This window comes from Dermacentor variabilis, chromosome 11 (genome assembly GCF_050947875.1).
Source record: "Dermacentor variabilis isolate Ectoservices chromosome 11, ASM5094787v1, whole genome shotgun sequence".
Classification (NCBI taxonomy): Eukaryota; Metazoa; Arthropoda; class Arachnida; order Ixodida; family Ixodidae; genus Dermacentor; species Dermacentor variabilis.
The window spans coordinates 123,345,964-123,358,646 of NC_134578.1; the positions used below are offsets into that span (position 1 = coordinate 123,345,964).

The window sequence follows — 12,683 nt, forward strand, 5'->3', positions numbered from 1 at the left end:
AAGATGCTTATTCTAAACCCCAGACTCACATCATTCCTTGGCGAAAGGACGTCACTCACGTCTTTCAGTCGCTTCGCCCGATGTTTTATTTATAGTTTCCATCTTCACTTAGGAAAGCCTTCATATGCGTTTGTAAATTAAGAGCAAGAATTTTCTTCGACTGTCTTAAGGTACTCCGCGCCTGCTGCGTAGTAGTCCGGTCAATATGACGACATGAAAAAGCCGACCACAGGGTCCTGGTATTGCGAAGTGAACAACAAGGCAAATATACCTGGTAGCGTAGTTTCCATAGGAACCCATACGTTCAAAACATGGCAGTTCACCTGCGGATCGTGGGGCTAAGCACCATATCTATGTGGAGGGAACATTTCCGGCGGTAGAAAAAATAATGTGTTGCCATATCCGGTAAAAACAGAAGTGACATCATTTTGTTTTCGAAGGCGCGAAAGTAGTTTTGGTGGCCTGCCATTTGAGCTCTATATTCAAATGCTCCGCGAGTCGACTTGATGTACGTTTCGAGCTTTCAGCGCACCCTGCACAGGACATAATTTCTTTGGAGGCCGACGAAAACTTTAGGTGTAGACAGCTCGTACTATCCTTGGTCACCAAGCCTGTCGTCCAGCGCAGTCGCACCAAAACAACTAAACAATTATCTGGCGGTCGTAACTCACTACTTTTGAATCAACAGGTTAAGAGGCGATGAAGCCACTCGCGTCACCATATTCAGACAAGCTTCAACAAGCACAACAGCACAACGTGTGAGCGGTGCGTATTCTAACAGGTGAACTTTAAGAGCGCGCCTTTCTGCACACTTGAACAACTGCCCTGCACTGCAAGTGATAGCGGCGTCAACGCCCCCTGTAACGATGGGCGCTGAAAAAAAAGTATTTATTGATAATAATAAAATAAGATGAACTTGTATTTTCTTTGCCCGTCATGAATATATACAACTTACCAGGAATTTTATTTTCGTTGCATGAATCTAACTGTGTCTCGCTGGAATTAAAAAACGCTTTTACTCTTTCCCAATGTTTGTTCCCTCCAAACATAGTCGCGCTTCAGTCGCTGCTTCTATAACCACCCTTGCTGATGGCCGTGACAATTTGTACTGAACCGCTTTTAGCCCGAAGCTTCGCAACTTATTTGGATCGACCTTGTGAACAATATGAAGCGTGCACGACGCGACGCGTGGTCACTAGACCGCGTAATATCAGCAAGATGAGCGTATACGTTGCTCGAATCATGCTCTCTTGTGCGCCTTCATTGCGTCGCACAGTTCGACCACTTAATTCAGTGTGTTTAGATGAAGCTACGATCTTTGTGTGTAATTAGCGGTGTATGTGCACATCGTACGAACTATACGGAAGGAATAAACTTCACATCCATGCCGTGTTGCTAGTACCATGCGGCTGACAACTCAATAATTATTTCGTTTATTTGTAACATCCATATTTACGTTCACCCATAGTGCACGTCTTTGCAACTTCTCAGGTTTCGACTTTGCCTCAGTGATAGTTCCTGCTTCACATGTTACTTTCGGGCTTTCATGCGTAAAACGACGTTTTTGTTAAGAAGGTAACTGGAACGCCCTTACATATCGCTGCAAACTTCGCGAAATAATATCTCGAAACTAGTGTCATCCTGAAAATTCGTTCCAAGTGGATCCGCCTAGCGAACTCCGTGGCTAGAATTTGTGAATTTTAATGTGGGTCATAGGGTAATTAGGTCGAACTTGGTGAATTCTTATTTAGTCGATTATGCTTTTAAATTGTTTGTGCAAGTAATGTTCGCCGCTTCGCGTAGATGAGCTCATGAACTAAAATTGCGCTATCTCCCACAGGCAACCTTTAAGAAACTGTGAAAATGTTCACTGATACACCCGGTATATCGACAAATGTAACAATCCAGAAAAGAACGACGACTGCCAATTCGCGTGCAAGTGGCACAGGAAGCTTCTCTTTAAATTGTATTTGCGTAAATGTTCTTGAGGGACAATGTAATGTGACATTCTTGTTCATTCTTGTATCCCGCGCTGTGCAATAAAGAACGAATAAAGACGGTGATATCACGGCTCATATATAAAGAAAAAGAAAGCTGTTTCGTTAGAATTGTGCGTAAGGTAAAATTTTAGCCAAGTTTGGTGCTGGATATATCTTTAGCAAAGCCATCTAGCCGATATGACATAGAACTTACGAATGAGAATCTTCAGGAATTTTACCCTTGGTGAACTGGCCGCCTATGTAAGGATTTACCATTAGAAGCCCTCCCCGACTCGTTGGTTTACCACTGCCCTCGGAAAGCGCATCGCAGTTTTTAAAAACGACACAATTGAGCCCATTCGGAACCTTCAATTTCAAAGGGTCCTTGATGTGATCTAGTTGCTGACAATACTATAGTACGGTGTGGATCATCAGGCTGCTTCCGAGGATTGTGCCGTGGACAGCACTGTAGACACTGTCACTGCTAACCTAAAAAAACTATCAGAATTTATTCGCACTTCAAATATAAAGACAGATATACTTACACGAAAATAGGTGTTCTTCGCAGACATTTTATTGGTTGTGTAAAAATTTGAAGACACGCTTTTGTTAAAATATTCTACGGTGAATAAACGAAGAATTGCGAAAGCTAACAAAAGCTTATAAAGAATAAAAGTCAGCTTTTAAGATCCGTACTGTGTTTAATATTTATGTTCCTGTTTGCCGATTGCTGTGTGGAAATGCCGAATACATCGTCTGAGTGTTAAAAATTCGGCCTAATGAAAGCCCAGACTGTGTGGCCACTCCTTCACATTATGGTACTAATCTGTTATTGTGGTTTCCCGGAAGCAAATTAGAGGTTGACGCCCTTGGCCGGGACCACAAGCAGCTCTTTTTACATCGAAATTTCGTCTTGAAGAGGTTGCAGTTCTCGCAGCATCCTCCCCATTTAAAAGGTTCGCACCGCCTTGTGGTCGTGTTGAAGACGAACATTGCAATGGTAGCTCGGCACGGTCCTCTCTCAGCTGGCTGCCAACAATCTGCATGAAATGATAGCACATTGACATCTAGTATATTATGGTCAGAGTGTGCCCACCCGGTGGATTGATTTATTTGTGGAAGAGTTGAATACTTAACTATACACGCATTCGCTTTTTCATGTCATTTCATTTCATTTATTATACCCTCAAGGCCACAAGGAATTACAGAGGGGAGTGGGGTCAAAAAAGTTACAAAACAAAGAAGGCATCAAGTGATGTAGTTATAGATATGTGAAGCCCGAAGCGATGGTGTCGATTATAGCCGTACGAAATTGTGCGTGGTCTTCAACAGCAATCAGCGCGGCGGGAAGGTGGTTCTATTCTTGACACGTTCTAGGAAGAAAAGACTCATGAAAAGCTCTAGTGCGACACTGCAAAACTCCAACTTTGTGAAAAAGATCAATGCGAGGAGATATGTAGGTTGGGGATGAAATAAGATTTTCGCGCAGATGTGAATTATTGAAATATATTTTATGAAACAGAGCCAGGCGAGAGCATTTGCGGCGAGCAGAAAGTGGTGGAAGTTGGAGGATGTTTTTCATAGAGGTTACGCTAGCCGTGCGGTTATAATTGCTTAAGTTGAAACGCGAGGCATTATTTTGAACACGTTCTAGAGGCTGAGTTAGTGTCTCAGCATATGGGTCCCAAATTTATGAAGCGTATTCCATTTTACTCCTAATTAGCGTCTTGTACAAAATTAACTTTAATGATGACGGAGCGGAAGAGAAGTTTCGACGGATATAACCTAACATGCGATTACTTTTATTGATAACGCTGTCGATCTGTAAAGACCAGGAAAGAGTACAGGTTAAATGGACACCTAGGTATTTGTGAGATTTAACTGCTTCCATGGCTGTATTATTAAGGTAATAGGTCGGAAGAGGAAGTTCACGGCGGGCTACACGCATGGTTTTGCACCTAGATGGGTTTAGTTTCATTAACCACGAGTCGCACCAGTTACAGACAGCGTTAATCTCTTTTTGCAGAATGTTAGTATCAGCGGCACCAGAAATTTCACGAAGAATATTGCAATCGTCGGTAAAGATATAAATGTTAGAAGAAATATCATTGGGTAAGTCAATAATATAAATTAAAAAAAAGGAGAGGGCCGAACACTGATCCTTCAGGAACGCCAGATTCAACAGGGCTAAATGTAGAGAAGCGATTATTACACGCAACGAACTGGGATCGATTATGAAGAAAGTGCTCTAGCCATGCAAACAGATTCGGGTCGAGATTTAGTTTACGAAGCTTAAAAATGAGTAGTTTGTGACATACCTTGTCGAAAGCCTTTTCAAAGTTTCAAAAACACAGTCTGCGCATGAACCTTTATCAAGAATAAGATGAAGATCGTGAGTGAACGAAAGCAGTTGTATTTCACAGGACAAACTTTAGTGGAAACCATGCTGCGCGCGTGTGAAAAATGAGTTATCGTCTAAGTGCTTAACTAAATGAGAGAACAAGATATGTTCGAGTACTTTACAAGGAACGCTAGTGAGGGAAATGGGGCGGTAGTTATGAGGCGAGCATTTGTTGCCGGACTTGTGATGTGGAACCACCTTCCCAATTTTCCAGTCTGCAGGGAGCTGACGGGTGTCCAAAGATTGCTGGAATATTTTTGAAAGTAATAAAGATGAGTAAACAGAAGTGCTTTTCAAAAACTTTGCGGTAACCAGGTCTGGGCCAGGGCTTGACGACACCTTTATATTTTTAGTTACCTTTTTTACCCCAAGTGGCCCAATCCTAATAAAATCCATAGCCGGGTAATTGCAGCTGTCTAGATTGGGAAACACAAGATCAGGACATAGAACGAAATTACTGCAGAACACGGAGTTCAGGATTCGGGGATATTCAGCGTCGGGTATTTTTGATCAACAAGAATCAGCGGAGGTTAGCGTAACATCTTTGGAAGGGTTTATGAAGCGCCAAAACTTTTTCGGGTCTTCTGTAAGTATTGTAGGCAAAGTGTGTTCTTGAAACATACTTTTAGCGAGCTTTTTAGCTGATATGTAAGCTTCGTTCGCGTCCTTGTAAGCGTCCCACTTAGATGCCAAGCGACTTTTTTCTTGCAATGCGGTACAGGCGCTTCTTTCGATTGCAAAGCCTCTTTACGTGGGAATTAAACCAAGGCGCCTTAGAATTTGATGCTATTATACTTCACGGAATAAACTTATCAGATAGTTCACGTACTTTGTTTCTGAATATGATCCAGTTATTGTCTATCGTGCGATCATCGAAGTTACTTAAAAAGAAGTCAAGGAAGTTAGATAGTTCCAAGTTGATATCATTAAAGTTTGCTTTGTCTTAGACGCGTATATTAACTTTCTTTAACAGCCGGCGTTGACAGAGGAGACGTAACGTTAAATGAAAGAGCTATATGGTCGCTTACACCAGGTATACATGAAACATCCGTAATAAGGTCAGGATGAGAGCATAATATCAAGTCTAAGATATTGGCAGTGTCCCTTGAAATTCTTGTTGGTTCAGATACTAGTTGAGTTAAAGAAAATAAAGAACACAGACCAAGAAAATCATCACACTTTGAAGAATATGGATAACAAGCAGGTGGATCAGCGTTCCAAATTATATCCGGGAAGTTAAAGTCCCCCATTGATATAACGGGTGCTCTTGGATGCAGCACAAGAAGTGTGTTTAGTGCGTCATGAAGTTCGGCAATGAAAGAAGACGGGTAAGAGGGATCACAAGCGGGATACGTCAAAAGTTTCACAGTCGTACACCTGAGGATGCAGCCACGTTTCAGTTGGAGCGATAATACTGGCATCCCAGTTGTCTACGAGAGAGTTAATTGCTTCGCGCTTGTTCATCACACTTCTTACGTTAGCAAGAAGCACTGGGACATGTGCTGATGAAACAACGTCACTACAGCTTGCCGATTCCTACGTAGCAAAGGGACTGCCTGAACTGACAGCTGTGGTCTCGCCATCAGTGAATGCGTGCTTGATTTGCCTGACGCAGTCATTAGTTGGGTCGTACAGGAAGGATTGCCTACCAATAAAAAGCTTATTTAAGCAAAAACTGCGTAAGCTAAAAACTCCCATACGTGGGCCGATCCCGGAGATACTGCAATGCCGGACCGACCCGCGGCGAAGCTGAACCAGGCGTTAAGCACTTCTCATACGCGGGCCGAGCCTGAAGATAGTGCGCTGTCGGGCGGACCCGGCGGAGCTGCAGTTCGCCATTAAGGGAACCACCTATGCAGCTTCGCTGGTGCCCTTCCACTCTGCACAGTGTGGAAGGGCACTAAGATTTTTTTTCGTAAGGCCGTCAAAAAACTTCACCTTCAATAAAAGATATGAACTTGCAGAACATGTTATATTGCCACATGGTGTGGCGCAGCAAGGGACTGAAGAAGAGGAGAACGAGGTTCGTCTCGGCATCGCGCGTCGCCGCTTGCGTTTTCGTAAAGCGCAACCGCCTGTATCTTCATTCAGCTTGTATACTCCAGCAGGGTATACGCGACAATTTGATGGAGCTTGCTGGGTACGCTCAACTTATGCAGGAGACCCCACTGGGCTGCAAGAACCTCGCCCCGGAGTTAGAGTTGACTCCAGTTCAGCGCACAAGCCGGTGAATCCGAGGCCCCGTTCCAGAATTTGGAAACCTCCAGGAAAAAGTAATGACTGTGACAGCTGCGACTTCTACGGAACGGGTGACACCGACTTACCTAACGCTGCTGAAGTCCCAAGTGCCGGCGGCGTTTCATGGCGACACATTTGAAGACGTGGAAGACTGGCTGGCGGAGTTCGAGCTCGTGGCTGCGTTTAACGAGTGGGATAACGCCAAAGTCAGGAACGTCTACTTCAGCCTCCATGATGGTGCTCGCACGTGGTTTATGAACCGTGAAAGTGCCCTGTCATCTTGGCCTGAGTTCCAGCGCAAGCAACTGGAGACTTACTCCAGCCCAGATCGCCGTGAAAAAGTGGAGTGGACCCTTCAGTCACGCGTTCAAAAGCCCAACGAGAGCGTCACGATGTACGTGGAGGACATGATGCGTCTCTTTCAGCGTGCTAATCCGAGCATGTCGGAAGAGAAGAATATGCGTCATCTGATGAGAGGCGTAAAGGAGCAGCTCTTTGGCGGTCTTGTTCGGAATACGCCCAAGACTGTTGCGGAGTTCCTCACCGAAGCCACCGCGATGAAGAAAACCCTTCAGCAACGGTAGAACTTGTACAACCGACAAGTAAATACCGCCTGCACTCCGGATACGCCGGTAGGCTTCGGGTGCGACATCGCCTTGGTTTGCGAGCTGATTCGCTCAGTGGTTCGCGATGAGCTGCAGAAGCACCACGGTACGCCGCCATCTCCAGTCAGCTCCCTCGCCAGCGTCGTACGCAACGAAGTACAGCAGGCATCTCTTTCCAGCAGTGAAGCACCACCTCTGCCAAGCGAATCCCGGCGCCAGACTTGAGCTGAAACATTACTGGGTCCCGCCCAAGCTTTCGCACCTACTTATGTGGCGCCGCCAGTCGCGTTGCAATCGGCGCAAGTCTTTCGGACAACTCCGCTATCGTACTTCGACGATCGTCGAACACCCGCGAAGAAATCAGAAGTTTGGCGAAGACCCGATCGACGACCGCTGTGCTACCACTGCGGCGAAGCGGGTCATGTGTATCGGGAGTGCCCCTACCGACGACTCGGACTGCGGGGTTTTCCTATCGATTCACCTCGACCTAGGTTCGGCCAAAGGCCACCCTACATCGCAGAATTCCTCGAACAGCAGCGCAGGCGGTGCCCATCGCAGCGGCAGTCACGCTCACCCTCACCGCGGCGATATTTCCCTGCTCGCGATATCACCTCGAGGACGACGCATGGGCGGTCACCAAGTCCACGCCGGGAAAACTGACGTCAGCGACCTTCCGAGGCGGGTCCGCTGATACTCGACGCGCTCAAGACCTCGTATCGTGCCGACCGCAGAACAGCGAAAACACGATGATGCCAAAACCAGTTTCCGCGAACAAGATTTCACTGAACATACCTGCCCTTATAAAAATGAACGTTAACATTCTTTAGAACTCCTACCAACTTTCTATTTACTTTATTGACAGTCTATTTACATTTACATTCTAGTAACCTTTGTTCATACACAGTCAAAAGACTTCCTTCTTACTTTAGTATAAAGAATATTTTCAATACACCGTTAAAAGACTTTCTTCTGACTTTTGTATAAAGAATGTTTTTAATACACCGTTAAAAGACTTTCTTCTGACTTTTGTATAAAGAATATTTTAAATACACCGTTAAAAGACTTCCTTCTTACTTTTGTATAAAGAATATATTCAATACACTGTTAACAGACTTTCTTCTTACTTTTGTATAAATAATGTTTTAAATACACCGTTAAAAGACTTCCTTCTTACTTTTGTATAAAGAATATTTTCAATACACACTTAACAGACTTCCTTCTTACTTTTGTATAAAGAATGTTTTAAATACACCGTTAATAGACTTCCTTCTTACTTTTGTATAAAGAATATTTTTAATACACCGTAAAAGACTTCATTGTTACTTTAGTGGCAGAATATTTTAAGGTCCCCATCAACATGTATTTTTCTAGCTTTTGTCTCTATAACCACTTTAGTACTGCGAAAAAAGGCTCGTTACTTTTGTGTAAAGAATGTTTTACTATACATCACCGAACTATATTTTTTTTTGTTTGAAGGACATGTATCCAGTACGTCCACAGCTCGTACTGTTCGCCTAAAAATATTTAGAATGGGAAGTAACTTGAAAGTTTTTGATAAATTTTTCTAACACACATTAATGCCGATATATGACATACTCAGGTGTCAAGCTCTTCGTTTTAAATAATAGTCCCAATCCAAGTCGGTAGCCAATTGTTGACGGAGTGCTACTAAAATGTTTAAAGAAATATGTTCGTAAACTGTTAGAACTAATATTTTTAAAGGTTCTACTGGACTACGTGAGCGTGCGGTGACGTCAGCACACTCCGAGAAAAAATGCTTGCGCCACACAACCTGACCGGTGTGATAGCGGACTACTATGCAGGCCGCGCACCAGTTGCAGAGCCTTATCCCGACCTTGGGGCTGGTTAATTAAAGGCCGATTTATGCTTGAGCCGTGACGCGTGCGGTCGTGCCAAAAACTGTACATTTCGCCCACTGGTTCACAAATTTTGGCATTCACTGGGCTCGCACATGCAGTGTAAACCGAATTGTGTGTACCAGTCTACGAAATGTGCAAATTTTCACCCGACCACATGCGTGCGGGCAGGCGGGTGGTGTGGCGTGGGGCTCGAGCGTAAATTTGCCCTTACCACGCACTGCTATTGCAATGCCACCAATTAGCTTTGCAACGAAATAATCAGGTCAGTGCATTCTGCGATATAAATAGTACGCCCTAAGCTGGAACGTGTCAGCATAGTAGCGTCACGATATTTGTTAAAAAGAAGAAAAAGAGCCGAAACTCAGGGTAACACGGCGCTGGAACGTTGCCGCTCAAATGTCCAAAAGGCTTCAAAATACAGCTGCTGCTGAGTGAGAGCGAGTATTGACCTGAGAAGCGCACAGGTCGAATAGAAAGAAAAGCTGAACTTTGTGCAAGTAACACCTTTCTGTGAAAAAAATAATTAAATTACCCTTACTGTATAAAAAAATGTAGCTTTCTACGCGTTCCCATTCGCACGCTTTCGTCCCTGCCTCCTACCGACGGCCTCTGCACATTAAAGGAAATAGGACCTTGCATCAAAGTGAAGGCGAAGTAACTATGTCAGTTGATGTGCTTTATGGCGATGGTAGCTTGCTGTGTGTGAAAACAGATTGAAAAGAAATAATTATGCACTCTTAATATTCAGTGATCTTGCTTCACAAAACAGCGACAAAATTTTGAGCTCCGACAAGGGGTCATCATGACATCTGTAATAATGGCATTCCGTATACCAAGAGCCAGGATATCAAAGGCCATGCTTTTGCCGTGCTTCGCGCGTCTGAAAACTGCTAACGTCATAGCCGCCACGCTTTGGACATGTATTTGACTATAAAAATAGTACTACAATGTGCTTCACCGTTGGGCGCCAGAGAGCAAAGTTTTGTCTTCGAAAGCAGCAAGTGCTAAAGGATGCTCTTGCGCAAAATAGAATAAACACATAATATACCCAATATGATTTTATTTTATTATGTTTATTACATTTCGAGAACTAGTTGGTTTTCAGAACAATAATTGTCTCGAAAGATAAAACTATGCAGCCCCTAAATGCCCAACAAAATCGAGCCGGCTGTCCGGTCAGTTTTTTTTTTTTTCAACCTTGGCCACGAGGGACATTCCTCCCTCTAGGGAGGAATGTCCCTCGTTCCCAGAAAGGCGTGCGTACAAAAAGGCCGGTCACAGCTTTCACCGAGAGGCAAGAATGTCTAGGTGTGAGTCAACCATCGCAAGGTAGTGGGGAAGGGGGGGGGGGCATGTTTCGGCTTAAAGAGGGGCTTTAGTTCCGCGGTGGTCAAGGCGAAGCAGGTGCATGGAAAGAATGGCCCATGCCACTCCCGCGCATGCGCACAAATTTGACAGTTGGCCGAGTCGAGGCAAAGAGGGAGACCATCGCAATCGCCATCAGTTGCTTTGCGACACCTGCATGGCACGGTCGGAGCGATGTAGGTTTCGTGGCGTATTGTAGCAGAAATCTAGCTATTTTTGCTTCTATTTATTCTTATGCTGTGTTGTGGCTAATTGATCGATGCAAGCCAACCAGCAAGGTGTTTTCGAAGCCCACGGTGCTTTCTTCGTTCCGTGATGTGAGCGTTTCTGGAACTTCTCTGCCAGCTGCGATGCAGTGTCGCGTGAAGTGATTTAATACTGGCACTGTCCGTGTTTTAAACTGCGCAAATAGCGAACAGCTGTTCCTCAAGACTGCTATGCGCCGAAGTTTTCTCTATCTCCAAACTCTAATAAAAGGTATGTTCTTTTCCATCATTTTTCATAAACATATTATTTTGATGTTATTTTATTTCTGTTTCTCACGCCGCATTTTGGCAGGTTATTATAGCGCGAACTGTAACGACGTGAAATGTTTTAAGAACGATTGTCTTACATTTTCCAGCTGCCCCGCGTCATGCGGTTCGCTTGAAGTTGCTATAAACAAGAAGCGTGCGAATACTTCGTTTTCACAGCATTCGCAATGACTTAATGTATTAAATATTGTCTGATATTAAAATCATTCTTTGCTCTTTCCTACTCTGGCTGCACTTAGTGAGAGATAGTAGAATATTGAGCGTATAGTTTCACGGTTCACAATTACATGTTTCAGCGAACCGGTTCACAATGCCATAGGTTGCACTGGTTAGACAAGTGCGAATGTGAAAGAAAATCATTCGCACTTGTTTAACCATTGCAACCAATGTCATTGTGAACTGGTATTTTTTGACACTGATATTTTGTTTTCGAGTAAAAATAAACGATCACGTCAAATTACAGAAGCGTTCCATATAATAAGGCGTGCTTAAATATGCGTCAGTCAGCCATTGGTTGCTATCACTGACAAAGCATTTGTATTCTTGAATACTGCTTCAGGCTCTGTAATCTGCTTATATAAATATGGATGACACGTTTTGCACATGCTCGGTGCAGCTAGCTGGCGCTGTTACGTTCAGTCCTTCCAAAAATAACCAGCTGTGAGTAAGCGCTCGCGTGTCCACCGTCTCTGCGTCCGTGTCTGATGTGCGCGCTACAAATTTCACCACGAATAAACCATGCAATTAACTTTTTGAGTGAGTAACTCATTTATGCAGATAATTGGTAGAGAAAACATTTTGGACACTTTCCTAATTTTAATAACACGTAGTAAATACAACGCAGCAAAAGATACGCATTGCAAAATGTTCCTCATCCTTGCCATCTCCTCTGCAAGTAAGCAGGGATGACTGTTACAATTTTAGGATTCATGTGAACCCTGTTAAAAAGCTGTTCTGTGTATGTGATATGCTAACCTGAACATGATGTTAACACTGACCATCTTGTTTCTGTGCAGGGTTGGTTCATTCTGCAAACATTCTCAGACATCAGTTCTGAATCTAAAAAATACATTATAATCGATGATTGCTAGAGACTATGCGACAGCTGCCATGCCGCAATCAACTAAGTCATTATTCATTTATTATTTTTATTAATTTCTCTACTACTTCTCTCACAATTCTGTGTAAATATTTTTGTGTGAATAAAATTCTTTCAGTGCAAACTTGCATTTGTTTTCCATGTACATGCACCTTCTAGGTTTCATACTGCCTTTTACCAACATGTTCACGCATACTGACAAGTTTTTACACTATGCTACTAGGTCGTATGTGCGACAAATGTTACTAGGGGGATAATAAGACCTCAGTAGCAAGTACACAAGTACATGGAAGTAAAATATTGCCAGAGTGTTACTAAAGAGCCTAAGGACTTGTGTTGGTTGGTGGTTAGTAGAATGTTTACAGACCATCTATGAACATGCTTCAATTGAAGTACGGTAGCCAATTCTTGATAGGATGTTACTGGGGTGTTTAAAGACAAATGTTAATAGGTGATTGTTAGGAAGTTGGCAGAACGTTTACAAACATTGTTCAATTGGAAGAATGTTAATACGGTGTATAAAGAAAGGTTGTTAATAGGGATTGGTAGGAAGTCAACAGAAAATATATGGAAATTTTTCTTT

The 12,683-nt window shown here is 43.5% G+C and overlaps 1 long non-coding RNA gene across 1 annotated transcript in view; it reads right to left on the bottom strand.

The window, feature by feature from the left end:
- Positions 1-2,533: 2,533 nt before the first annotated feature.
- LOC142563620 (uncharacterized) overlaps positions 2,534-12,683 on the bottom strand; it is a 28,972-nt gene continuing 18,822 nt past the window's right edge. Inside the window, exon 3 of the long non-coding RNA XR_012824358.1 lies at positions 2,534-3,019. This is a non-coding gene — a long non-coding RNA (uncharacterized LOC142563620). The remainder of the gene's footprint in view (positions 3,020-12,683) is intronic.